Source organism: Eulemur rufifrons, chromosome 30, assembly GCF_041146395.1.
Source record: "Eulemur rufifrons isolate Redbay chromosome 30, OSU_ERuf_1, whole genome shotgun sequence".
Lineage (NCBI taxonomy): Eukaryota > Metazoa > Chordata > Mammalia > Primates > Lemuridae > Eulemur > Eulemur rufifrons.
The window spans coordinates 46,308,287-46,324,324 of NC_091012.1; the positions used below are offsets into that span (position 1 = coordinate 46,308,287).

General features: G+C 33.1%; 1 pseudogene; it reads right to left on the reverse strand.

Moving 5' to 3' along the window:
* Positions 1 to 1,343: 1,343 nt before the first annotated feature.
* Positions 1,344 to 2,771, reverse strand: LOC138378085 (septin-10 pseudogene; annotated as a pseudogene).
* Between the last annotated feature and the right edge of the window lie 13,267 nt (positions 2,772 to 16,038).

Genomic DNA, 16,038 nt, shown 5'->3' on the forward strand with positions numbered 1-16,038 from the left:
AGAAAATTTTTAAATTCTGAGCATGGCATCACATGATAAAAAAGTTTGTTTCCCTCTCTACAGTAAATCTATATATGTATATAACTTTTTTTAGTAAATATGTAAATATATTTTATTTGTCCAATGTAAATGTCAGTTTTATTTGAATATTCAAGTACAAAAATGAAAATTTATATACTTACGACTGTACAGAAAATGTTAGAAATCATTAAAATGTTCTCAGAATACTAAGGCACTGAATGCAAATATCCCTCGAAATATGAATTATCTAAATTTTTATATCTTTAATATTCAGATGTTCATAGATATTTTCTTAAAAAATATTTTTAATGAAATGATTCAACCTTATTAATTTTCCCTGAAAGATAGAGTTTTAAACAAGTACATAACACATCCTAATGAAAATAGTGTGATACACCCAGGTTCAAAGGTACTTTATGAAAAGGGTTTATATACCTGGATGTTTTTATTTTTAAACATTTGTTTCATTTCAGCAATACATCAGCTGCAATAAGGCATACTGAAGCATGACAAGTTATCATTATATAATTTGACACAAAAGCTCAGGATCATATTACCATTTGTATAATTTTATCAAAAATTTAAAAGTTCTATGTAACTATTGAAAGATTAGAGTTTTAATTCTATAATACATTCCTAAACATATTCCCAAAGCTTTTGCTTTTAAAAAATATAAAAAAAGGTTCATCTAGAATATAAATGCAATCAGATAGCCATAATATTAAAGAGTTTTGTATTTTCAATGTCACTGAGACTTTGCTCTTTGGTATAATGCACTGAAAAGTGACAATAACTTGGAAACAGGAAAACAAATCTAGATTCATTGAAAAATGACAACTTAAAAATTTCTAATAACAGTGAAGGTTGTGTACAGGTTGAAATGCAGGTTGATTATCCCTTATCCAAAATGCTTGGGACCAGGAGTTTATTTCAGATTTCAGACTGTGGAATATCTGTATATACATAATGGGACCCAAGTCTAAACACAAAATTCATTTATGTTTAACATACACCTTATCTACATAGCTAGAAGGTAATTTTATACAATATTTTTAGTAATTTTATACATGAAACAAAGTTTGTATACATCAATCCATCAGAAAGCAAAGGTGTCAGGTGTAGAATTTTCCACTTGTGATGTCATGTGGTTGAAAAGTTTTGTATTTTGGAGCATTTCACATTTCAGATCAGGGATGTTCAACCTATAATATCATCCACTCTGGCTTATGTATTGACCTTGTATTTAAAAGTATTTTTCTATAAGTGTCAGTAACAGTGGCCATTTGAGAGATATAAAGTAAGTGATAAAAGCAAATAAAAATGGCAAGAAAATCAAAGCACACTTCTGGTTTTTTAATAACTTTTGCTTGTGATGACCTTCTGTGCTCTGGAACTTCTGTTTTACATGAAATTAGAGTTCTTGTGGTCCTTATCTTTCCTCAGGTTGCTACCGATTGTCAGAAAGAACTGGTTCTGGAATATCTCACAGGTAGCTTTCTTTTGAGAGAAGGCGATTATTTCTTCATTGAAAATTCTCTTCTCTTCAAGCTTCATTCTCTCTTCTTGGTGAACTCTCTTCAGGTGCTCAAATTTGGCCTGCAGCTCTCTTTCAGCTTTAAATATAGCTTCTTTCTCCTTTACTTCCTGCACAAAGATCTGCTTCATTTCTTCTTCCTTCCTCTGATGTTCACCATGGAATTCATGTCTTTTGGCTTCGTAGGTCTCTTGAAGACTGACAGGCTTGTTCTCTGGGCCCACATCTTTGAAGCCTATTTCCTCCAGCTTGCAACGCCTGTGGAGCTCGTAGTGTCGAGTGTGGGTCTGCTCGCGCAGGTCCTCCATGTTTGTGCAAATGAGCATCTCCCGCAGCTTTACGAAGTCACAGTGGTTTTCATTTTCCACTTGTACGACACCCCAAGGGTACTGGTGAGCTTTGACCATTTTATTTCCGACTTTCACCTCATCCATACCTCCTACAACAGCAAATGGCAATTGTCCATTCATTGCAGCATTGATCCTAGCAACACTGTCATCGTCTGTCGGGAACTGGTATATCTGGATGCCATTGCTGACCAATTCACTCATGAGCTTGATCTTAAACTTCTGTAATTCAGTTTTAGAAATTGTATCTTCTTTGGCAATCCCTGGTATAATGTTCACCTTGCTGTGAAGGTTCTCTATGGTTAGGAGATCAAGTAACTTCAGAGAGTGGCCTGTGGGTGAGAGGAAGTAGAGGCACACATGGATAAGAGAGTCGTGGTAGTTGAAGAGAGAACGCTTAATCTTCAGTTCTTTTTGGAGATAGGCCTCAAACTGGGCATCTATGTAGTCAACTATTGGTTGGTAGCACTCTTCTTTATTTGGTCTCCAAATCCCACTGTATTCACAATGGTCAATTTCAATCGAATATTACTTTCTGGGAGTTCATATGTCTGAGCCTTAAGTTTCACATGTGGGCAAAAATGTGAGGATTTTTGGTCTTCAAAATTAGTATTAAATAACGTGTCAATCAGTGTTGATTTTCCAGTTCCAGTCTCCCCAACGCAGAGAATATTAAAACAGAAACCTTGCTGAGTGGATCTACTGACCAACCGATCAGGCAAACTCTCAAAGCCAACATGGCCAGACATAGTCAAGGAACGAATATTTTCTCTTTTTTTTCTGTTCATCATCAGACACTTGTGAGGATGTACAAGTTGTTTTCATTCCCATGGGAGACTGAAAAGCAGCTGCTGCGCCACCTCCGAGGAGGCCACAGTCCCCGCTCTGGCTCTGAGCGGCTAGTCCCGGTGGCGGCCAACTTTTTATATTTATACAAAAAAGATTACTCTGATGTCTGTTTTCATTTCTTTTCTTAAATGTTGAATAGAATTTAAGGTACAAGAAAAAGGGATACACTAAACAACCATATTCTTACCACTTACTGTAAAGGAGACAAAAAACTGCATTGCATATGTTACTTAAGCAACCTATGCCCCCTCAGAGATATACAGAATCCTGAATTTTATTTTTTCTTTGCTTTTCTTTATAGATTCATCACATTTTTTTCTTTTTTTTTTTTCCTTTTTTTTTTTTTTTTTTATTTCATCTTGTTATGGGGGATACAGAATTGCAGGTTACATACGTTGCTCCTGTTCCGCCTTTCCCCCCAAGCCAGAGCTCCAGACGTGTCTGTTCCCCAGGTCGTGCGCATTGCACCCATCATGTAGGTATATATCCCTCCCTTCCCCACCCCCCCCACATTTTTTCTTAAAAACACTAATTTTCCAAGTTTTTGAAACTTATATGAAAGAATTATATTGCACGAATTTTTCTGTGACTTTTTAAACTTTACTTCCTTTTTGCTTAACACGTTAGCGAGATGTATCTACAATGATGTATAACTGCAGTCTATTAAATTAATATACCACAATTCATTTATCTCTTTTCTGTTGATAGACATTTGATCTATTTATAGTTTCTCTTTTCTACCAATAGAAATAATGCTTATATAAATGTTTTTATACATACCTCCTAGTGGAAAAGGTTAACATATTTTCTAGGATATATACCTAGGACTGGAATTGCTGACTCCTATGCTATACTGATATTCAATATTATTATTTAATATTATATTATTATTTTCCTAACAGCTATACCAATTTACATTCCCACCAGCAGTGTATAATTGTACCAGTTATTTCATATCTTCATCAAGCCTTGATAATGCAAAGAATGTCATTTTTGTCAACTTGATATGGTATGAAGTGACATTTCCTTGTGGTTTTAATTTGCATTTTCTACTTACTATTGAGATAGAGTATCTTTTAAGACATGCATTTGCCATTCAATTCTCCTATCTTGTGAAGTGTCTTTTTTCATGAGGTTGTCTTTTTTAATATTGATTTATGGGTGCTCTTGATATATTCTGAATATATGCTCCTTTTTTGGTGATATATGTTACAAACATCACCATTCTCTCAGATTGGACTTTGCCTTCATATTCTCTTTTTGATGCCATTTTAGAAACATGGGTTTTAATTTTAATTTAGTTCAATTCAAACATCTTTCTCTATATCATTAGCCTTTCTTGTGTTCTTTTTAAAAGTGCATTTCTCTACCCAAGATTGTGCAGGTATTTTTCTGTATTATCTTCTGGAAGCCTTTTTATTTTCTCTTCACATTTTATCTACACACCAACTGGAATAGATTATTGTGAGTGGTATACATAGGGGACACTTTTCATTTGTTTTTCATATTGATGTGTAATTGACCCAGAATTATTTATTAAAGATGCAATTTTTCCTTGCTGATCTAGAGAGACACCTTTATCAATCTAAATCTATCCGTCTGTCTGTCTATCTACCTATCTACTCTGTTTCTGACATTTCTATTCTATTCCAGTGGTCTCTTTGTCTATACTTGCACCAAATCCTCACTGCTTTAATAACTGTAGCTTAATAGTGTGTCTTCTTATGTAGTCCTTTGATCATTTTCTTCTTCCAGAATGTTTTGTCTATTTTATGTCCTTTTCATTTCCACATAAATTTTGGTATCGGCTACTCAATGTCTGAAGTAGTTTTTCTTGTTTACTATTAGAAGTTTTTATATAGTGTGAATACAAGTTATTTGTCAGTTAAATGTCTTATAAATATACTATCCAGTTTAAGACTTGTCTTGTCTCTCTTTATGGTGTCTTTTGATGAATAGCAGTTGTTAATTTTAGTATGGTAAAATTGATCAGTCTGATCAGTCTTTATTTTTAGGGTTTACAAGTTTTGTATCATCTATGATTTATCTTCCCAGAGTTCATGAAGTTATTCTTTTATATGTTTTTCTAAAAGCTTATAGCTCTTCTTTTCACCTTAAAATAGTTAATCTACATAAATCAATTTTTAGAATGTGTGTTGTGAATTACAGGCCCAATTTCATTTTTTTAAACATGTGTTCAATTGTTTTAACAACATATTGAAAAGTTTATCTAATTTTGGCAACTCATTATACATCATATTTCTCACTTACATATTGTTTATGAATTCTCTATTTTGTTCAGTTTATCAGTTTGTCTGTCTCAACAGGGCTCATTTAATGCACTGACAATATAGTTTTATAATAATATTTGACACCTTGCTAGGCAAATGTTCATACCATGTTTTTTTCCTTCGTATGTCATGGTTATTTTTGGACATTTTCACTTGAATATAAATTTTAGAATCAGGTTGTTAAGTGGCAACAAAAAATATGGCAATGTTTTTAGTTGAAATTGCATTGAATCTAGAAATTTGCAAAATCTAAATTCTATATTCTAAAATAATTGACTCTACATGTTAGAATCCAGAATTTAAGATTCATCAGGGCAGTGATTTTTATGTTTTGCTCACTACTGTATCCCATAGACCTAAAATAATGCTGAGTGTATAGTAGGGACTCAATAAATATTTGTTCAATATTGACTGAAAGAATAAATCTATACATCATTTTGAGAAGATATAGTTTTAGGATTTGCAGTCTTCTGATCCATAAACATGTTGTATGGCTGTATGCTGTAGGGCTACCCTAACAAAATACCACAGATTGGGTAGCTTGAATAGCAGAAATTTATTTTTTTGCATTTCTGGAGGCTAGAATTTCAAGATCAAGGTGACATCAGGGTTGCTTTCCGGTGAGGCCTGTCTTCCTGGCTTACAGATGACTGTCTTAGTCTTTCCTCTGTGTGAGTGCTGAGAGAGATCTCTGGTGACGCTTCCTTTTTTAATAAGGATACCAATTCTATAGGATTAGGACCCCACCCTTATGACCTCAGTTAAGTTTAATTATCTCCATAAATGCTCTATCTCCAAATACAGTCACAGTGAAGATTATAGCATTAACATACGAATTTGGAGGCAACATGATTTAGTCCATAACATCACCATTTATTTAAGTCTTCCTTAATCTTTTCAAATAAAGTTTTATAATTCCTCCAGCAAGGAAAATTTCCTGATAAGTATAATTTATATATTGATGTTATTAAAATATATTTTAAAAATTACATTTTTTCCTGTTTGATTTTGGTATATACAAATGCAATTTGATTTTCTGTAGTGATTTTTGCAATTAGCAATGTTGTTGAACTTTTTACTTAATTTCATGATTTATCCATAAATTATTTTGAGTAGTCTATCTACAGAACAATATCATTCTTTTCAATTCCTATAGATTTGTTTTCTTGCCTTATATTACTGAATAGGATCTTCAATGCAAAGTTGAAAAAAAATGATGGTAACAAGAACGCTTATCTAGATATTTAAGTCTGTAAACTGTGAAACATCTTCAATGTTCAATAACTATTAACATAGACCTACACATGTAAACGATTTTTTAATGTTTTAACCCTAAGTATTATGTTTACTCTTGATTTTATAGGTATTTTTCCTTGCTAAAATATTGTATCTTGTTTGCTACATTTTTTTCTTTTCATAAATGAACATTGAATTTTAACAAATGTGTTTTGTCTATCTAGAGAGCTCATTGATTTTTCTTACAAATGTTTTAATGTGGTGAATTATATTAATTGATCTTCCAAAGTTATTATAACCTCTCTACATTACCACTGGTCTAGTTTCCTATTATAATGCTCTTGTCTTTACTACCAACAGCGGTACTCTTCTTCGACAGCTCATAATTTAAATATCCCATTTTCTTTTTGAGAACTAAGCAATATCATGGCCCAGGTTATACCATGATCAGTCTGAGTTTCAGCTTCCCTTCACTTTGTGTACAACTTGCTTTTGATCAACATCTCTCTGCTTTTTACCTCATGAGAAAATAAGGTTTTCAATTAACCCTCTACATGCAGGTTTATTCATATACAGAAATTGTATTTTCCCCTCAGGGGAAAGAAAAATCTGGATATGGCCAACAAATTTTTTTCCTCACATTAAAGGTTTAAAGAAAACACTTCTGTTTTCAAAATTCCTTCTAGCTCAAAAGCCCCAAGGGGAGGGAGTTTTGTTATGGGTGCAAGTACAAGTGAAACAAATTAATTGGAATCAAGGAATATACTGAAGTAACATTGTGGAGAATTCTTTCTTTTCAGTTCTTAGCTAAATGCATAGAACAAAAAAAAATGATGACCTTCATAGATAAGGTTTAAATGAAGTAAAAATGCTTTCACTTCCTTTTTAACCCTGAAGGTTGATTTTTATCAGAACACTTAAATGAATTTAGAAAGGATATCTATGAGCAGGGGTGAACTTTCAATTTACTTTTTAATTTTCCATTCTTATTGGTCAATTAATATATTTCTTAGGACTGTCACCTAGAATTTGTTCATTAGTTTTAATATTAAATTAAATAATTTTATTTAACTAGAAAACTGATGTTTTACTTTTTAATATGACAGATATGTTGGTGTTTGTGCAATATATATAACTGTAAAAATGTGTACCCTCTCCTGGAGTAGATTAATGTACTATATTTACATATTGTCTTTTCTATTCAATTATTTTTAGTATTCAAACATCTTTTAGTTTTAAATATACTGTTTGTCACCGATTTTGCTGATGTATAATCCAATATCATTAGTTATTTATTTTTTACCAGCATAATATAGCTGCACAGAGCTCTCTTAATCTTGGACCAGTTTTTTGTGTGCTTGCTATGACCACACTTATAGGCACTTTACTTATATTAGGTCATTAAATATGGAATATATGATTTTGAATCAAAAGTTTAGTTTATTATATCTCAAACAAGAAACAGTACAATTAATCAAAGAACGTGCCTAAACTGTTAACACAGTTTTGCTATCTTAATGGTAGCTTGTTTATGTCAGCAGTGAGGAAGCCTGGAGAGCTAGTAGCAAAAGGCATTTTCCACAGCTTGTTGAGAAATGAATATTTTTCCTTGCAAGAACTGTTCCAAAGTCTGGAAGAAGTTTTAGTCAGTTGGGGCAAGGTCTGGTGAATATGGTGGATGACAGAGAGTTTCCAAGTCCAGACTCTGTAGTTTGAGCAGCATGGTTTGTAGGACATGCGGTCGAGCGTTGTCTTGCAAGAGGATTGGCCTGTCTCTACTGACTAATCTCAGCTGCTTCATCACAAGCATCCTCATCATGTCATCCAATTGGTTGCAGTAGACATCTGCTATGATCGAGTCACCAGGTTTCATCAAGCTATAGTGGATAGATAATATAAGTGCTGGACCACCAAACAGACACCATTAGCATTTTTGGATGAATATTCTGTTTTGGACTGTGTTTCAGCATTTCATCTTTATCCAACCATTATGCCAAATGCTTGCAATTGTCAAAAAGAATCCATTTTTCATCACACGTAGCAATGTGGTGTAGATATGGTTTGCCTTTTTGTTGTGACAGCAAAGAAAATCAAGCTTCAAGACGGTTTCTCTTCTGACACTTGTTTACTTCATGCGGAACCCATCTATGCAGCTTCTTTACCTTGCTGATTTGTTTCAAATGGTCCGATATTGTTGGAATAACGTCAAACCTTGCTGCTAATTCGTGGGCAGGTTGATTGGATTCACTTCCACTACAGCTGTCAGCTCATTATCATCCACCTTGCTCTGAGGTCACCCATGTGGCTCATTTTCAAATTTAAAATCACCAGAATGGAACTTCTCAAACCATTGATGTATTGTGTGTTCATTAGCCACATCCTTCCCAAACACTTCATTGATATTTCGTGTTGTCTGTGTAGCTAGCATTGGTTCTACGACAGAACTCATATTGGAAAATAACATGAATTTTTGACTTATCCATGGTTTCACAAAAATTGCTGTAAGCAAATTTGAAAGTGAATCACAAGCCAAACCATGTGTTTGAAATAATGAGGATGCACTTTCACAATAAAAATTTAAAAAGTAGTGTCAAAGTGAAATGGCAGAAATATCAACTGTCAGACTTAGTACTTAAGGAAATTGGATATTTATTGTGTATGCCATTTAATCTGAACATAAGTCCTGGAAGGTAGATAATATTCCTCTCATTTTCCATATGAGAAAAACTAAAAGTCGGAGAAGTTAGGTAGCTTACCCATGGCCACAAATCTAGCTAGTAAGTGCCAGTGTGACATTAAATCCAAGTTAATCAGTTGCCAAAATCTGCATTGAAATAAAGTTGGAGTGAGAGAATTGCTAACTGCTTTAATACTCATCCACTGATGCATCAAATATTTAGTGAACACTCAACTCCAGGGTAGCACTGTGTGTGCAATAGTTAAGCAAAATCATGATGTCACAGAGATTCATCGGTTAGGTTTCATAAACACTAGGTGGGTAAAGAAATTCCTTTTATTTTTTCAGTGTTTCTTCTGAGCCAAGTTCTGTACTGGGTGTTTAACATACACCATCTAACTGGAACCTCACAAAACCCTTTGAAGTAGCTATTTTTATTTCCCTTTATAACCAAGGAAACTGTAAAACAAAAGAGTTAAAAAATAGGCTACATATGCACATAGGTTGAGCATCCCTAATCTGAAAAATTTGAAATACTAAATGCTCCAAAATCCAAAACTTTTTGTGCACTGACATGACTCCACAATTGGAAAATTCCACAACTGACCTCATGTGATAGGTCACAGTCAAAACATAGTCAAAGCTTACTTTCATACACAAAATTATTTAACATATTGTATAAAATTACTGTCAGTCTCTGTTTATAAGGTGTATATGAAACACAAATGATTTTTGTGTTTAGACTTGTGTCCCATCCCCAAGATATCTCATTATGTATCTGTGAATATTGCAAATCTAAAAAAAAAAAATTAAATCCAAACACTTCTTGTCCCAAGCATTTTGAATAAGCGATACTCCACTTGTACATGGGACTTGACTTATTACTAACCAACTATTCTAAATCATCCAGATTTTTAATGTATATTTAATGTCATTGGTACTTCCTGATGCTAAAGTCACAGAACCATCTATCTTGAAATTATCTTAATAATAATCAAAGTCAACTCTTCTATAGCAGAGCCAGGACTCAAGGCTGCTAATACTTAGATCAGTGGTTTTTTTTCTCTGCACCAGGCCCTTAATGGACTTGATCTATTGCTATACAGAATTGTTGAATAACATGCTCTCTAGCAACTTAGTTTGTTTATAATTCACTTTTTGTCCTGTTGTTTCCACCAAAAGAATATATAGACATGTCATTTTAGGTGTCAGGGATTTATTCCCTTGCAAGATTTCATGGAAATCCAAGTTAACCAAGGGTGAAATTTAATCACTTAGATGTGGTCACAGTAGTATTTTCATGTTTTATGTATAACCGTTTTCACTTGTTTTTTCTGTTCTCCGTTTCTTTCTTCATTTGATCAGAACTGAATAGTAGAATATTTTTCCTCAGAGCCATATTGTTACTCACTTGGTTGTAGCCTTCCAAGAAACAATTTACAAAAGGAGTTTAACTTTACTATTTTATAGTTAAAGCCTGCGGAGGAATAAATGATGCTGATATTTTATGATATATTTACTTCATTATGAATTCGTAATGAATTGTTTTAATGTTTAATAAAAAAGTAATCTGCATAGTCCTAAATTTTGGTGAATCCTACCCTTGAAATCTTTTAAAACACCCCCACCTCCACTCCCAAAAAGCACTGAATTATAAAATATCTTTTTCAAAAATTAACTTTCTTTATTTAGGAGAAGAAATGTTATTTGTGTCAATAAATATCAGAAATATAATTATGAGATAATACTTGATTCTTATGGTCCAGCCTCAATCCACTGATAGATGTAGTTTTCTGTTATTAGATATGAGGAGGAAAGAATGGCAAAGAGCCCCTGGGGTTTTAGCAGATACCTCAAATGAAGGTGATCAAATATTTTTCTTCTCATGTATTACTTTTATTTTCTCATAAACCTTATCTAAAAAAGGTAATCAATTTTGAGAATTACATGGCAGAGGGAGGAAGTTCATGTAGATTGAAATCTACATTTAAATTATTTATGGCTCTATAAGAAAATAACAAGACAATAAGATTTCACTTTTGTCCTTAAGCTTTATCAAAGGCTCTTAAGCCTTGTATTAAGGAAAAAAAACTGATACAAATCATCATCACAGAAAATACTATACAGCTTACTAAATCCAACATGCTTTTAATCCAATACTATGTAGTCATATTTGCTGAGGAGACATGTAACAATTTTCCTATTGTTTTTATGGTATTGAAATACATCTGGTTCATGTTCTAATTATTTGGGGAGCTTTCTAATCTCTCATTAGATCACATGCTCCTTGAAAGCAAGGATAGTATATTATTCATGTTTGTTCTTACTCATGCATATCGATTGAGAGACTTTAAATGGGTAACTTAGCTTTTGTGCAACAGTTTCTTTATTTATAAAATGAAGACAATAATTCTTACATGTAGAAAGTATTTAGCACCATGGTAGTTATACAATAGAAACTCAGTACATGCTAATTTATTTTTTCCACATATGTTACATACAAAAGGTGATAGGCAAATATTTGATGAATAAGCAAATGAATGATTGAATAATAGAAACCTATGTAACTTGAAGTTACAGTTTAGAAGAAATTAGCACAATCAAACTTAAGAAACCTAGAGATCTATCCAAGATACTTTATCTTACATTTGGTTAAATAAATAATCTCTTTTAGACAGTGGCAATACGATCATCTTTTTTTTTTTTAAAAAAAGAGCACATTGATCATTTAATGCACCATCTTAGTTGCCATTTTCATTATATTAGATCATCTTTCTAAATATTGATTACCTCCCCATCCCATCTCCATGGACAGAATATAGCTTTCCACCCCTCGATTTTAGGCTTAGCCAATCACTTTCTTTGACACATGATATACTTATTACATTTATAGATGTCAAGAACTCCAACGTTAAATCATGGCAAGATGATATTTTCCCTCCAAATAGGGAATAGACTAAAAAAAAGCATCTTAAAGATGTAATGAAAGAATTAATCAAAACCTCAATAGGCTAAAGGAAGAAGTAAGGCACTGGATTTTAAACCTAGGGTCCTTATACCCCCAAATATTCAGGAAGATAATAATAGGTATCTCTGTGCTATTTTAAATACTTCAAAAACCTTAAAGGAAAACAGCATTTATAAACTCTAATGATGTATAGGCTAAACGAGATGAGAAATTTCTTTGGTTTTGGCTGAGATTTTATCAACTCGGTAAAAATCTTGTGCATAAAACCACATGTCACATATAAATGATAAACTCCTCTAGTGGCTTTAAGTGGGTGGCTCTAAAACTTCATGTAATTTCAAATTGAAAGAACCACCCCAGAGATGTCTTTGACAGCTAAAGCAATGTAAAAAGAAAATAATCACAGTGATGGATTTTCTAGTTTGGTAGCATGTGAAAGCCTGGCCTTTCAGAATTTTCCTAAACTTTAGGTTCCTGTGTGCTTCATAAGGTTATTGTGCCCTTTGAAGAATAGAAATATATTTTAGAGATGTGTTTCCTGGACTAACTTGCAGTTTTCATTAGCCTTGGTTGCAGAAAGCTTGCACGTAGAAGAGTATAAAAGGGCTTGTAACCTATTTTTACATAATGTTATATCACTATCCAACAAACTAAGGATGAAAATCATATGAAAACTGCTTCTCTATATAATGGTTGTAAATTTTGTCATTAGAACAGCTGCACAGAGTGATAGAATCTATGTACAGACTCTGGACAAAATGTTGATTCCTTTACACTTCTGATAACTAGAGCAGCTCTATTTGGTGACTCCATCTGGTTCTTCCCTGCTATAAAGAGATATAGGGAAACTCAATCTTTTGAAATTAGTCATTACACCTTAACTTACTGCCTCTTCCTTCTTTTCCACTTCAGAAATCTACATTAGATTTCACAGACCAGCAAACCAAGTGCTATGATGTGTCATGCCCAGTTACTTCAGTCACATTGTATTCATTACAGACACAGCCTAATGCAATGTGACTGATGTAATCAGACATGATGTATCACACAATGAGGTGTCATCCTGAGATATCTAAAGAGACATGGATTTTTTAAAAACATATTTTAATGTTGAAAGATAAGAAAATGAACAAATGACTCAATTTGGGAATGATATGTTATAAAAAATTAAGTTAGAGAAAACAGCAAAAGGTAAAAATGTTTTTCTTTACGTACATCAGAAATATTTGTAAGGTGAATGTGCGTAAGTGTGTGTCTGTCTGTGTGTGAATATGTTGGCAGTGGTGAGCTAGAGTGAGCCTTAGTAATTTAACTTTCAAACTATCTTTAATAGTGAAAAATACATAGAAAAGAATTTAGACGGTAAAGGTAGTATCATTATAAAAATCTCTTTGCACAGTATATAATACAGGCTACACAAATTTGGTGCTTAAAACAATGTTTTATGTGCCAGGGAATGAAACATAACCATGTAAAGTATTTATTGGTGCTATTTCCAGTCTTAGCTATTATATCCTATGATTACACCAAGCCATATATAACTGGTTGAAAAACACCTGGGACTAGTGTCTAGAAATAGGAAGCAGCTATTAGCTTGCTTATTAATAATTAGTGTTCTATTTATAGTTCTACTATGAACTAATAATCATTAGTTAGGTTAATTAACTCTTGGTACCTAGTTAAAGCAAGTCATTCTGAGAATATATTACATGAAGTGGGTCTATGTTCATAAAATCCCAATAAAACACTGTTGGTTGAACAACTACTATTTAATTTGTACATGTCTGATTTTAAAAGACGATTATAAACTCAAAGAATGTAAAAGCAAGATCACTCAGGAGCTTATTGTGATTATGTAGGCAACAGATAATGAAAGCCTGAAATAACTTCATGGCAATGAGCCAGTGGATCTGGGGAGAGGGATTCATTGCTTACAGAATTATGAACATGATTATTATTAATGAATTAGGTAATATACACTATATTTTTATGGACCAAGTTCACTGTGGGAAACTATCAACAAATTTATTTTTCTAATGGAATGACTACTGCTTAAAAACAAATAAAACAAAAGCATAAGCCACATAAAGAATAACAGCTACAAAATGAGTTGCATACAGCCACTCAGAAAATGAATGAACAGAATAGCCTTTAGAAAAATTGTGCAATCTGTAGTTTTGCCTTAAATTTAATTTATTTTTTCTCAAAATTACACATGCATGGAGTTTGAAAAGTCAAATTGTTCCACATGGTAATAATGGAAAATGAATTGATCAGTCCCCAGCCCTCTTCATAACTGATTCCTCTTCTCTAGAAACAGATTTCCAACTCTTATCTATCATTCCCACAGTTCTAAACAGTGTGCTTATACTAGGAGTATTCATTTTTTCTACTTTTATATTACCTGTTGACTTCCTATTTTGGAAGATGAGAGTTTAGCTCTATATTCTCCACCTCCAATAAAACTCAAGTAATCTTCCTTGTCTGCTTCCATTACACTTATATCATAGTATTTTTCATTAAAGAAGCATTCATTATTCAAATTGTTATGACATATTTTATTTTCCCTGGAATTAAAAATGGCCCTTTTTTGGTTTGTTTTATTTCCTTGATTATCTCTCAACTTATAAATAGTCCATAACTACACTTCCAGTAGTGTAATACTCATTTCAATACATTCAAATAGCAAATAATCTGCTTTTTTTCTTTCTTTCTTTTTTCCTCCCTCCCTTCCTTCCTTTCTCCCTCCCTTCTTTCATCTCTCCCTCCTATCCTCTCTCCCTTAATTCCTTTTTTTCTACATTGTGAAGGAGTATTTCAACTTTATCCTCTGTGTGTGTGTGTGTGTGTGCGTGCATATATATCTATATATCTATATATCTATATCTCACCAGTCTATGTGTGTATGTATCTATTTGTGTATTTGAAGGGCTATGTACATTGTTGGAGCTTGTTGATTGGTATTCTTCATTGCTCATTGTTGTGATCCTGATGGGATGGTTTCACTGAGGGACCTCCAACAGCCAATTTCTTCAGACTCATTTCTCTGATAAATTAGTCTGTATTATCATGATAATTGCTAAAATGTTTCCCTGACAAGAATGATATATGTATTTTAGCAGGACTTTTATTGTCTTAACTAATAAAATAATCCTAATAGCAATTCATGTTAAATATAAAGATAGACCTTTGATCACCTTTTCTTCTCTTTCTAAGTTACATTTATATTTAGTTAAGCTCTTTGGAAATATTTATATCATTATTTATTGTTCTTATTATTAATATCTGTGACTAGATTATTAAATTCTCTTGGCTAAACATAATATCACTACTTTCTCTGTATGGTTCTGTCAATTTTTTTATTTTGAAATACTCATAGATTCACAGGAAGTTGCAATAATCATACAGAGAAGTCTCATTTAGCTTTGATCTAGTTTCCAATGGTTACATATTTCCCTATAGGATTGTGTATTTTATATACAGACATAATTAATAATTGTGTTCTTAAATATGTGAGGCTGTTATTATGGTACAGTGTTTGACAACTGATATTTTAAAAGTGAAGATAGATAAATCTGTCTATATCAGCATAAATCAGAGAAATTACAGAAATCACCATGAATTAGAATTCATTCTTTTTTTTTTTTTTTTTTTTTTTTTTTTTTTGAGACAGAGTCTCACTCTGTTGCCCAGGCTAGCGTGAGTGCCGTGGCGTCAGCCTCGCTCACAGCAACCTCAAACTCCTGGGCTCAAGCAATCCACCTGCCTCAGCCTCCCAAGTAGCTGGGGCTACAGGCATGCGCCACCATGCCCGGCTAATTTTTTCTATATATATATTTAGCTGTCTATATAATTTCTTTCTATTTTTTAGTAGAGATGGGGTCTCGCTCTTGCTCAGGCTGGTCTCGAACTCCTGAGCTCAAACGATCCGCCCACCTCGGCCTCCCAGAGTGCTAGGATTACAGGCGTGAGCCACCGCGCCCGGCCTAGAATTCATTCTTGCAGACTATGGTGACAAAAAGTATGTCTGGTTTTCAGAGACCTCTGGAAGAGTTGGCATACTGGTTTCAAAGTGCAGAAATCTTATGCTTTCTTTTATTAATACATGCTTTTTT